We start from the raw sequence: 12526 nt of genomic DNA on the forward strand, positions 1-12526 counted from the left end.
CCCACAGAGTATTTTCACAGTAAACGTCTTTTATACTGTCACACATTGGGTTATGACATTTTTTAAAATATATTGTTTAAAACTCCTGGCCGCCACACGGCACACAATGCACCCGACCCCTATGGCGCCTCCTGCGGGTGGTGGGCCTGCGGGAGGATGGGCCCATGTCTCCTCTTCGGGCTGTGCCCGGCCGGGCCCCATGGACTAAGGCCCGGCCACCAGACGCTCGCCTTCGGGCACCCTCCCCGGGCCTGGCTCCAGGGCGGGGCCCCGGTAACCCTATCAGCAGGGTAAACTGTTCCCTCGGTGTCCTTTTCATAAGGGTCTTTTGAATCGCTCTTTGTCTGGTCCCTCACCCAGGGCCAATTTGCCATGGGAGACCCTACCAGGGGGCAAAAGCCCCCAGACAACATAGCCCCTGGGATCCCTGGGACACACAAACCCCTCCACCACGATAAGGTAGCGATTCAAGGAGGAGCTGGAGAGATTATATCTCTCGGCTGGCCTGGGAACGCCTTGGTGTTCCCCCGGATAAGCTGGAGGAGGTGGCTGGGGAGAGGGAGGTCTGGGCCTCTTTGCTTAGGCTGCTGCCCCCGCGACCCGGCTCCGGATAAAGCGGATGAAGATGGATGGATGGATTGTTTAAAAAATGACCTCAGTGACCTTATAGTTGTCATTTAGATTCAGTGGATTAACTGATTCACTTTTATTAAAGCTTCACTTTACTATTTACAGAAAAACATCATGTGGAGTTAGTGTAAATCATTTGAAACACATCATATCAAATGAATTCAATCAGTTTTATCATCTGAAGAACCAGAAGCTCTCAAACTTTATCTGAAACAATATCAAGAAGAAAATCACCTCAGTCACAAAGAGGAAATGTACTCAGTTACTCTCCTGTACTCTAATTACAGTCATGTGATTTCCAGGAAGTGCTGCAGAAGCTGCAGGTGCTCTCTCTCCCTGCAGACTATTTGCTGCTGCTCATCTTTTCCGTTTTTTTCTCTGTTTGTGTTTCTGCTGCTTCTTTGTCCTCACTGTAAACAGTTGTACTGAGAGACTCCTGCACTGATGTTTCATAGGAAAGTCCAAACAGCCTCACTGGCTCTCTGTCTCGTTCATCACAGTTCTAAACACATATTTAAGTGAATATAATCTTCACCCTCAGTTAAAATGACTTTTATTAAGAACAGCACATCCTCAGTATTACTATAAAATAATTATTGATGTTCTGATGATCCATGTTAGTATTTAAAGTCACACTTCTCTCTCTAGTGGCCATATATAAACCACGTGTGAGGATAGGGTCCATTCTCCTCTACTTGTCCTTAACAGGGTCCTAGTGGACAACAGATCAGCAGGACTAACACAGAGAGACAGATTTCCATGTGCACTTAAACTTATGGGCAATTTAAAATCACCAATTAACCCAAATAACTGTTTTGGACTGTGGGAGACAGTCAGACCTGACCCATGCAAACTCAGGGTGAACACTCCACACAGAAAGGCCCCAGTGAGATGGTGGAATCGATCCCAAAAGCCACTGTGTTGCCCTGGGAGGATGGTGTTCATGTAAAATTAGAATCATAGTGTCCCAGTCAGTCATCAGTGTGTCTCTGCACAGCTGTAATTAAAATGTTTTCCATACGTCATCCATCTGTGCTTGGTGCCAAGGCTGAGATAAACGAGGAGTTTTCTCATAAAGAGGAAAAAACAGTACTCCAAGAACAGACAAAGCCCAGCAGAAACCTTGAAGAGGAGCCTCATCTGCCCCCACCCAGGAAGAGCTTCAGAAAGGAGAGACATCTGAGGCAAGAAGAGGGGTCCCCATTTGCCTCCAACTCTCTCAACAACACCAACGACCAGGACCAGGGACCACGATCTTCCCCAGTCCCCCAAACCCCTGACAGGCCATCACCCTCCTCCCCCTCCCTTTCTCCTCCCTTTCTCCCTCCTCCCCACACCTGAAATTCACTGAGGAGATGATGGAGCAGGACAATGCTGGGCTCAGATCTACCTCCCGGCCCAATCCCTTTTTGTCCCCCATAAACCCCCCACCAGAGCAGCCAAAGGTTCGCCATCGAGCCCCACCCTCAACAGAGCAATCGAAGTTACATTGCCCAGCCTCGCCCCCCTTAGTTCCTCCTTACCACCTTCATGCTCTGTCTCCGCAGTCTGATGCGTGATGTGTGAAGGGTCCGGGCTGTGAGGATTATGGCAGTGGTGACTTTTCCCAGGAGAAGCTGGGACCCTGTTTACTAGAAGGTTTTAAAATCTCTGTACTCTTAGGTGACAGAAGGAGACATGTGGCCTGGTCAAAACACAGAGAGCTGCACTCTAAAAGATCTTTAAACATAGTAAACATACCTTGTGTGCCACAGACTGCTCCCAAACACGAGGGAACAAGTAATACCTCTAAATCACTTAAGTTGGCTTTATTAAACATTAGATCTCTAGCTGGGAAAACATTTTTAATTAATGATTTAATCACTGAGCACAGCCTTGATTTTATGTTTTTAACTGAAACTTGGTTGGACCAAAGTAACAGTGGAGCTGTTCTCATCGAGACGACCCCTCCTAACTACAGTTTTATCAGTGAGGTCAGGGCGAGCAGGAGAGGAGGAGGGGTTGCTGTCTTATTTAATGAATCATTTCAATGTAAGCAGCTATCTCCTGGAAGTTTTCAGTCTTTTGAATATGTGGCTTTACAGCTGAAGGCCCCATCCAAAGTTGTGTTTCTTAATGTTTACAGGCCTCCCAAATACTGCACAGACTTTTTTAATGACCTCAGTGAACTGCTGTCTGTGATCTGTGTTGATTTTGACTGTGTAATTATTGTTGGGGATTTTAACATCCATGTGGACAACCCTCAGGACAAAGGGACTAAAGACCTGAGTAACACTCTGGGCAACTTTGGGCTGACTCAGCATGTAACAGAGGCCACACATAATAGAGGACACACTCTTGACCTACTGATCTCCAAGAGCCTGAGCATTTCAAACATTACTGTGTCTGATGTGGGCGTGTCTGATCATTACTGTGTTTTCTTTGAAAGTAAAATTTCAGTAAAATATATCAACAGCAGTGATCACAAAACGGTGTTGATAGGTTTGTAGCTTGAACCTATTCGCTGGAACGTTGAAGGCAATATAATTACTAGAGATGGCACGATACCACTTTTTTATGTCCGATACCGATACCGATATCATAAATTTGGATATCTGCCGATACCGATATGAATCCGATATAGTGTTTTTTAATCAACAAAACTGTTTTTTAAAATATCTTGCTGCATTTTGCAAGTCTGCAAGTTCATACTCAAGTTTAAAACAACAACTACACTAAAGCTATTCTGTTATACCTGTATACAAAAAAAATATTTCATAGTTCAGCAATACTGATCAATCTAAAAAACTTAGACCTACACCATCCTCCCTATTCTGGTATTTTAAAGAGTACTTAGCGTAAATATTAAGCAACCTAACTAATAGGGTTCCAACTCCCAGCAACAACAAAAATAAATAAATAAAAAATAGGGAACCACCCCTCACGCGCCACCTCATGATGCTTAATCGACGTAATCAACCTTAATTTGATGCAGTGTGAAAAAAATGCACAGAAATCAATTATTTTTCAAGAAATATTAAATAGATTCAACATCTTTCTTCAACAAAATTGCAGACTGCACAGATGGTACCTTCCCAAAGTAAAAAGTACTATAGCTTACTAGGGTATATATATATTAGACTTTATAGTCACTATATACAGTAATTGACTTCTATTCATTTTACATCAAATTAAAACTTTGGGTGTCAGATAATTATTTATTAACAGCTCGACATTTTAAATGAGAATAAGAAAGAAAAGTACGTCTTTGTGCCCCCTTTTCCCAGTTAATGCCCTATCGGCCCCCCTGGCTAAACTTTGCTAGATCCGCCCCTGCACAGTTACCAGCCGTCAGCTACGTAGAAAAAGATCCTGGTGTAGAAAGTAATATTAAATACATTCTAACAACAGATGATCAAGCTTAAACGTGCTGCTGTTGTTCAGCCGCTGGTTTCCTCTTTCTGGTGCAAAGTGGGCCAAAAACAAACTAGAGACACGGACTCGCGACAGAAAAGCCGATCAGCTGATCACTGAGCAGTTTCACGATTGAAGTAGCAGCCGGAGAGCGAGAGGCAGTCGCTCGTTAAGCTTAACGCAGGAATGCTTTACAAACATTCAGAGATGGACTTACACACTTGCTTTACTTCTCTCGGGGATAACTTTGTCGGAGATGAAATGCCAGGTTGCTAGCAAAGCTCCAAATGCTATCCAGACCACCGACAGGTCCCGCATGCCACAGCCGCTCTATCACGTGATGCATACTGCTCCGACTGCTAACGTTCTAAGGTGAGTTACGGCATGTTGCAAGTTTTGTGAGGTGCTTTCGTGATATTTAATGGATCGGATTACATTTTTTATTTTTCTCCGATATCCGATCCAGTAATTTAGGTCAGTATCGGACCGATACCGATACGTAATATCGGATCGGTCCATCTCTAATAATTACACAGCAAGCAAGACACGAAGTAGGCAAAGTTCTTCTTGTTACTCAGAATCATCAGAATCAGAATCAGAATACTTTATTGATCCCTGGGGGAAATTATTTTTTGTTACAGTGCTCCATTTTAAACCAACATTAAGACAAGACAGACAATACGCTAACTAAGAATAGTACAATATATACATATATATACATACATATATACATAAGTCACTTATAAATAAATATTTGGAAAAGAAACATGTGTAGTTGTAGCAGCAAACAGTGTGTTAAGTGGATGCGTTGTACAGGGAGATGGCCACAGGCAGGAATGATTTCCTGTGTCGAGCATGAGGGAGACCTGCCTGGAGCCAAGTGTCGTTCCACCACTTGACCTCCGTCAGACTCTCAGCCAGGTTCCTCATAGCACTCCTCTTATTGTGGTTAAATGAATATGCATAGGGTCATTAACATATGACGTCTACATACACACAAAGAGTGTGTGTGTGTGTGTGTGTGTGTGTGTGTGTGTGTGTGTGTGTGTGTGTGTGTGTGTGTGAGGAAGTCCAGCAGTTCATCACAGATTATAAACAACAACAAAATAAACTATCACAGCTATGCAGATGACACACAAATATATATCACAATGTCACCAGGAGACCGAGGCCCTGTACAGGCTCTTGGTAAATGCATTGAGGAAATTAATGACTGGTTGTGCCACAATTTTCTCCAACTAAACAAAAACAAAACTGAAGTAATAGTCTTTGGCGCCAAAGAGAAACGATTACAGGTCACCAGAGAACTTCAATCTATACATCTAAAAACCACAAACCAGGCGAGAAATTTGGGTGTAGTGATGGATGCAGACCTAAACTTAGAAAAACACATTAAGACAATAACAAAGTCAGCTTACTATCACCTCAAGAATATATCAAGGATAAAAGATCTGATGTCTCAACAGGACCTGGAAAAACTAGTCCATGCATTCATCTTTAGTAGGCTTGATTACTGTAACAGCATCTTTACAGGTCTACCTAAAAAATCAGTCAGACAACTACAGCTCATTCAGAACTCTGCTGCTCGAGTCCTCACTAAGACCAAAAAAGTGGACCACATCAGTCCAGCTCTGAGGTCTTTACACTGGCTGCCTGTCCGTCAGAGGATAGACTTTAAAGTTCTGATACTGGTCTATAAAGCTCTGAATGGTTTAGGACCAAAATACATCAATGACCTCCTGACCCAGTATGAACCTTCCAGATCCCTCAGGTCATCTGGATCCGGTCTTTTATCAGTTCCCAGAGTCAGAACCGGACACGGAGAAGCTGCATTCAGCTTTTATGTGTTAGGGGTTCCGAAAGAGACTCAGGCGCAGGCCAGGGTTTTCCTTTAAGCGAAGGACAGTGCGTTTATTTACAGTGAACACATACACCAAGTGGCTATATACAACGTGCAGGGGAAATGGGTCCGGGTCACCAGGGTCCGTGGGAAACAGGGTTGGGAGAAGGGTGTTCCACACTTTCTGTACAAAACGTTCCCCCCTCAATCACTCCTCTCCGCATCGGGTTCCAAAAACGATCTACACACAAAACGTCGGGTTAGCAGGATAATTATAAGAAATTCTCAAGGTAAAGGTTAGCCGAAACACAAGTCTAACTGACACTGATAGCTCAACGATCCAGCGAAGACTAGTGCAGACTCGCCATCTAAGTAGTGCAGTAATCAGCTGGGATCAGCGGCCGGTGTGGTGATGAGCAGGTGTGTGGGCCAGCAGCGGGAGCCCGCAGTGAGCATCGCCGTGGCGAGAGAGAGAGAGAGTGAGAGAGAGAGCAAACAAACCACAAACATATTGCCCAATAGAGGATTGACCAGCGGGGCACAGGGACCATGACATTATGCTCCTTATATCTGGAACAAACTCCCAGAAAGCCTCAGATCAGCTGAAACACTCAGTTTATTTAAATCCAGGTTGAAGACTCACCTGTTCTCAGCTGGATTTGAATAAAACACCAAATCCACACTTTTAAGTATAAATTTCAAAACTTAAATTTTAACTACTGATTTTTTCTACTGTTTTTTTAATAAATTTTAAATCATGCTTTTTTATTTGTTTTTGTTTTTAATGTCTCTGTAAAGCACTTTGAATCACCTTGTTGTTGAATTGTGCTATATAAATAAACTTGCCTTGCCTTACTTGGCCAAAGATCCAGGACCATGAATCATCATTATTTGTACATAACATGTTTTATAATTTGTATATTTCTGTCTTTTAAATTCACTGTTCATAATATCTAAGAAATCTATCAAGATGAAGAGAAGAGTGTTTTGGAATTTTTCCATTAAATAAAGCCTGCAGACGAGCGGTGAGCATTAGCTAACATTCTTTAATCAAAAAACAAAGATCAGACAACCAAGCTTGTGGAGAGCCTGCATGATCTCGGGGCAAATGGTCAGCAGTCGCCCTAGTCTAGCATGGCTCTCAGTTAAATACCTTCTTCAGGAACAAAAGGCAGTACACAGCTGTTTCACACCTTAAGGTTCACACTCCCTTGCTACCTCCCAGAGTCCTGAAAGAGACAAAAGACTCTTCCTGTGGAGTTGTCTGCTTCCCCCAACTTCCTTACTACACCCCCACCATTTGTCTTACTGTATGAGTGTGAGACTTCTTCAAATCCAGTGGCACAAAGGCATTATAGGATAGAATAAATTGATTAATACATAAATAAAAGAAATTCCTATACAATTGATAGAGAAGTGTTTGACTTTTTAACTTCATCATGACAAAATAAGTCTGCTACAGTTGATGTAACCCAACACTGACCAACCACTGTGCACCAGTATGGGCTCTTTATCCCATTACAAACTACCAAGTATTTTCATGCAAAATTTGAATAAGATGAAGTTAGTATACTAAGTTTGTTTTGCAGAATGTTTCACTCCATGAAAGTAATTGATTGAACTACAAAGCTTGTAATCATGTTTCCTGTCGTTTGAACTGTGTGTGTTTGTGTTCAGACTTTAAACCAGAGCGAGACGTCATCTACTCTTCACTGAAGTAGTCCACCAGTCCAACCATTGACATCCAGCTGCTGGTCTCTAACTGGACCCCCAGCACCTCAGACCAGAGCACATCCAGAGGCTTTTCTATTTATTTTTGTCTTTAATTATGTAATTTAAAAAAAACACAGGAGTTATTCTTAAGTACTTAAAACCAACCATGATAATTAAAGTATGTTAATATGTTTTATGGGCACAGTATCTTCACTGTTATTAATACTTAATCTATGCATCCGGCACTTTGTTCTTGTTCCCATGTCAGTGATTTAGTTTCACTGTTGGATTAATAAACTTTTGTTCTCACTTGTTTTTCTCATGTGATTCTTTGGGTTTCACCAAAGTCTCAGATGTAAAAATAAGAATTGTGTTGGTCAATTGATACAAAACTCTTCAGTGCAAAAATTATAATTAAAACCCAAAAACAGGAACTTGTCAGTGAATGGCACAAAAACAAGCTTCAGAGGGGAATAGAGTATGAGTAAGACTATAGCCGGGATTTAGAAACGAGTGAGGACCAGAATTCTTCTCTTGATGTATCATACTAAAAGTGCAATCCTGTCATCTATTCACCAGGATAAAATGTCACACTTATAAAGAAACAAGAGTTGGAATCAAAAACAAAAAGTTTAAAGAATTTTAATTTGTTCTATCCTTTTGCAGGAGCAGCTGTGTATGTATAAATATGGAAGATGAATGTTGTCTGTGTGAAACAAAGGAAACAAAACATTAAAAAAATGCAGATTAGATTAATTATTTTAACTTGACATGAAATTAGCCTGACTTACTTTATGCCTCTGGCCCTACTGAGCCTCTGATTCACTCCTGGTGCCTGAACCAACAAGTTAACCAGTTAATAACCTAAATATAACCCAGTGAGTGGCAGGCAGGCCAAAACTTTACAGAATTCTCTACTTTAAAAATAGTGGTTTGTGCCATTTTTCCATCTTATTCTGAAATAAAAGAAAAAAAAGAAGGTTTAAAGTCTTGACCTCAGTGATCTTATAGTTCATTCTGACCATGATTGTGTGAAATGTCTTAATGTCTTTACTACCTTACTCAGCAAGAAACCATACGGAAGGAGCTGATAAGACAAAAAAAATCAATTTTATTTACTGATTGTTTCATTTTAAGCACAATTGAACAAAATAATATTTTGCTTTCCTGTATTACTAGAATTAATATTAAAATTAACTAAAATAAAAATAATAATAAAAATGAAATAAAAGAAGAGGATTGAATGAATGTTGTGGTGATCAGCAGGAGAGTACAGCAGAAAGTAATTTTGACTGTTCACAATAAATATGTTCATTCGTAATAAACTGTGGAAGCGTCATTGACGATCTGCTTATATCCATGTGGTAATAAAACTATAACACCTCCCTCTAATGGCCACATGTAAAACTTGTGTGATTACGTGAAAGTTTTAAAGTTGCAGAGAATTGTTTCTCCTCTGATGAAGAGCCATTCAGAGGCTCGTTAGAGAGTTTGGTTTCAGTTATATCATTCTTGTGAACGGACCTGCTGACTATTAAAACTAGAAGATTTTCATTATTAATCTTTAAAACTGAGTGACAGATTCTTCTGAAATGTCAATATTTAGTCGTTCACATCACATAGAACACGTTTAATCTGTTAGAGATTTTGATATAAGAGTGAAATTATTTAAAGCCAATTCATAACGGTTTTTATTCATTTATTTAAACTTTAAACAATTTAAAGTTCAGCCATTTAAAGTTCAGCCATAAACTGTTCAGACTGCTTCCATCAGGAAGGAGGTTCTGCAGCATCCGGTCCCGTACCAGCAGACTGAGAGACAGCTTCTTCCATCAGGCCATCAGACTGCTGAACACGTCATAGACACCTCAGCTTCACTACTGGAACTTCAACATTATGCACTCCACACTGTATATAAATGCCACTTGTTTTGCACATATTCAACTCTGTATATTTTATATATTTTATTATTATTATTATTATTTTATTTTATTTTATTTTTTTACTATTTAATTTGTAAAAATGTGTATACACACACACACACACACACACACACACACACGTAGGAAAATATTTAGTATACACATCCAGAAATGCATACACTATTATAAATTGTACATATATTTATTAGTTTCAGGTTGGCCATTCTTGTATTTTGCTCGTTTGTGTTGTTGTGTTTGCACATCTCTGTTGCTTGTGGGGCTCGCACACAAGAATTTCACTCGCATGTGCTGTGCCAGTGTGCCTGCACATGTGATGTGACAATAAAAAGTGATTTGATTTGATTTGAAGTTCCCTAAATTTTAAGTGAAATGTCTTTTTGCCGAATTATATCATGTAATGTTTTACTTGAACCTCATGGTGGCAGTGTTGCTCACTGTTAGGTTACTTGGAAGACAGTGCATCACAGACATCATGTGTTTAAACATTAGGGTGCATTTACTGCAGAATCAATGTACTTTAGTGTACTTTAATCTTCATCAGTGTTGGATCACATTATATTGGACATTATTAGTTTCGTCGACTGAGAAAATTGTCGGGCGGTGGAAGGAATACTTCGAGGACCTCCTTAATTCCACTGACATGTCTTCCGAGGAGGAAGCAGAGTCTGGGGATGAGGGGAATGACCCGCCAATTTCCGGGGGCGAGGTCACTGAGGCAGTTAAACAACTCCTTGGTGGCAGAGCCCCTGGTGTTGATGAGGTCCGCCCCGAGTTCCTGAAGGCTCTGGACGTTGTAGGGCTGTCCTGGTTGACACGCCTCTGCAATGTTGCGTGGAGATCAGGGGCGGTACCTGTGGACTGGCAGACCGGGGTGGTGGTCCCCATCTTTAAGAAGGGGGACCGGAGGGTGTGTTCCAACTACAGGGGGATCACACTCCTCAGCCTCCCTGGGAAAGTCTATGCCAGGGTGCTGGAAAGGAGAGTTCGTCCGCTAGTCGAACCTCAGATACAGGAGGAACAATGCGGTTTTCGTCCTGGTCGCGGAACACTGGACCAGCTCTTTATCCTCTCAAGGATACTTGAGGGTGCATGGGAGTTTGCCCAACCAGTCTACATGTGTTTTGTGGACTTGGAGAAGGCATTCGACCGTGTCCCTCGGGGTGTCCTGTGGGAGGTGTTGTGGAAGTATGGGGTGTCTGGCCCATTGCTACGGGCCATTCGATCCCTATACAACCGTTGCAAGAGCTTGGTTCGCATTGCCGGCAATAAGTCGGACTCGTTCCCGGTGGGTGATGGGCTCCGCCAGGGCTGCCCTTTGTCTCCGGTTCTGTTCATAATTTTTTTTGGACAGAATTTCTAGGCGCAGCCAAGTGGCGGAGGGCTTTCACTTTGGTGGCCTCAGAATCTCATCTCTGATTTTTGCAGATGATGTGGTTTTGTTGGCTTCATCGGGTGAGGGCCTCCAGCTCGCACTGGAACGGTTCGCAGCCGAGTGTGAAGCAGCGGGAATGAGGATCAGCACCTCCAAATCTGAGGCCATGGTTCTCAGCCGGAAAAGGGTGGAGTGCCCACTCCGGGTCGGGGATGAGTTCCTGCCCCAAGTGGAGGAGTTCAAGTATCTCGGGGTCTTGTTTGCGAGTGATGGGAGAAGAGAGCCGGAGATCGACAGACGGATTGGGGCTGCAGCTGCAGTAATGCGGACGCCGCACCGGTCCGTCGTGGTGAAGAGGGAGCTGAGTGTAAAAGCGAAGCTCTCAATTTACCGGTCGATCTACGTCCCTACCCTCACCTATGGCCACGAGCTGTGGGTAGTGACCGAACGAACGAGATCGCGGATACAAGCGGCAGAAGTGAGCTTCCTCCGAAGGGTGGCTGGCCTCTCCCTTAGAGATAGGGTGAGAAGTTCGGTCATCCGGGAGGGGCTCAGAGTAGAGCAGCTGCTGCTCCACATCGAAAGGAGCCAGCTGAGGTGGTTCGGGCATCTGACAAGGATGCCCTCTGGGCGCCTCCTGGGTGAGGTGTTCCAGGCATGTCCCACCGGGAGGAGGCCCCGGGGCAGACCCAGGACACGCTGGAGAGATTATATCTCTCAGCTGGCCTGGGAACGCCTTGGTATTCCCCCGGATAAGCTGGAGGAGGTGGCTGGGGAGAGGGAGGTCTGGGCTATGCAGTGCTGCAACTTTTAAGCAAGCATTAAAACTCAGTGGCTGCACATTAACAGCAAAGAACAGTCTGCAGTCTGCAAAAAGAAAGCAATTTTTACTTCTGACTCTGATTATTAAATATGTTTACTGTACTGTACAGCTGATCATTCATTATTATCAGGATGTCCAAAAAACTCACTCAAAAGCCTTCAGCTAATCCAAAATGCTGCAGCAAGAGTACTGACAGGGACTAGAAAGAGAGAGCATATTTCTCCTGTTTTGGCTTCCCTTCATTGGCTTCCTGTTAAATCCAGAAATGAATTCAAAATCCTGCTCCTCACATACAAGGTCTTAAATAATTGTCAGGGTTCCTGGGTCGTTGACCCAGTGTTTTCTGTTTTGTCATGTTCAGTTTATTTTCACATCTGTTTTCCGTGCCAGCATACCGCCTGCGTATTGTGTTCCAGTTATTTCCATGTATCATTAGTCAGACTAAGTTCAGCTGCGTACTCAACGGTTTCTAATCATTCATCACCCAGCGTGTATTTAAGTCCTCAGTTCCATCCGATCGGTGTCGTGTCATTGATGATGATGTTGTTCCTGTCGTGTGTTCAGTCCAGTCAGCCAGCCATCCATCCTATCATCTGTTGTCTACTTATTCAATAAACCTCGTTCTGCACTAAGAGTCCTGCATGTGGGTCATCCCTTCCTCGCCACCGCACACAACGCCTGACAATAATCAGGCCCCATCTTATCTTAATGACCTTGTAGTACCATATCACCCTATTAGAGCACTTCGCTCTCGCTCTGCAGGCCTACTTGTTGTTCCTAGATTATTTAAAAGTAGAATGGGAGGGAGAGCC

The 12526-nt window shown here is 42.8% G+C and overlaps 1 protein-coding gene across 1 annotated transcript in view; it reads left to right on the plus strand.

Annotated features, from left to right (window-relative positions):
* Positions 1–12526, plus strand: part of LOC145425734 (coxsackievirus and adenovirus receptor-like) — a 312252-nt gene that overhangs the window by 175422 nt on the left and 124304 nt on the right. The gene's annotated exons all lie outside the window — the stretch shown is intronic.

The sequence above is a fragment of the Astatotilapia calliptera genome, chromosome 3 (assembly GCF_964374335.1).
Source record: "Astatotilapia calliptera chromosome 3, fAstCal68.1, whole genome shotgun sequence".
In the NCBI taxonomy this organism is placed as follows: domain Eukaryota; kingdom Metazoa; phylum Chordata; class Actinopteri; order Cichliformes; family Cichlidae; genus Astatotilapia; species Astatotilapia calliptera.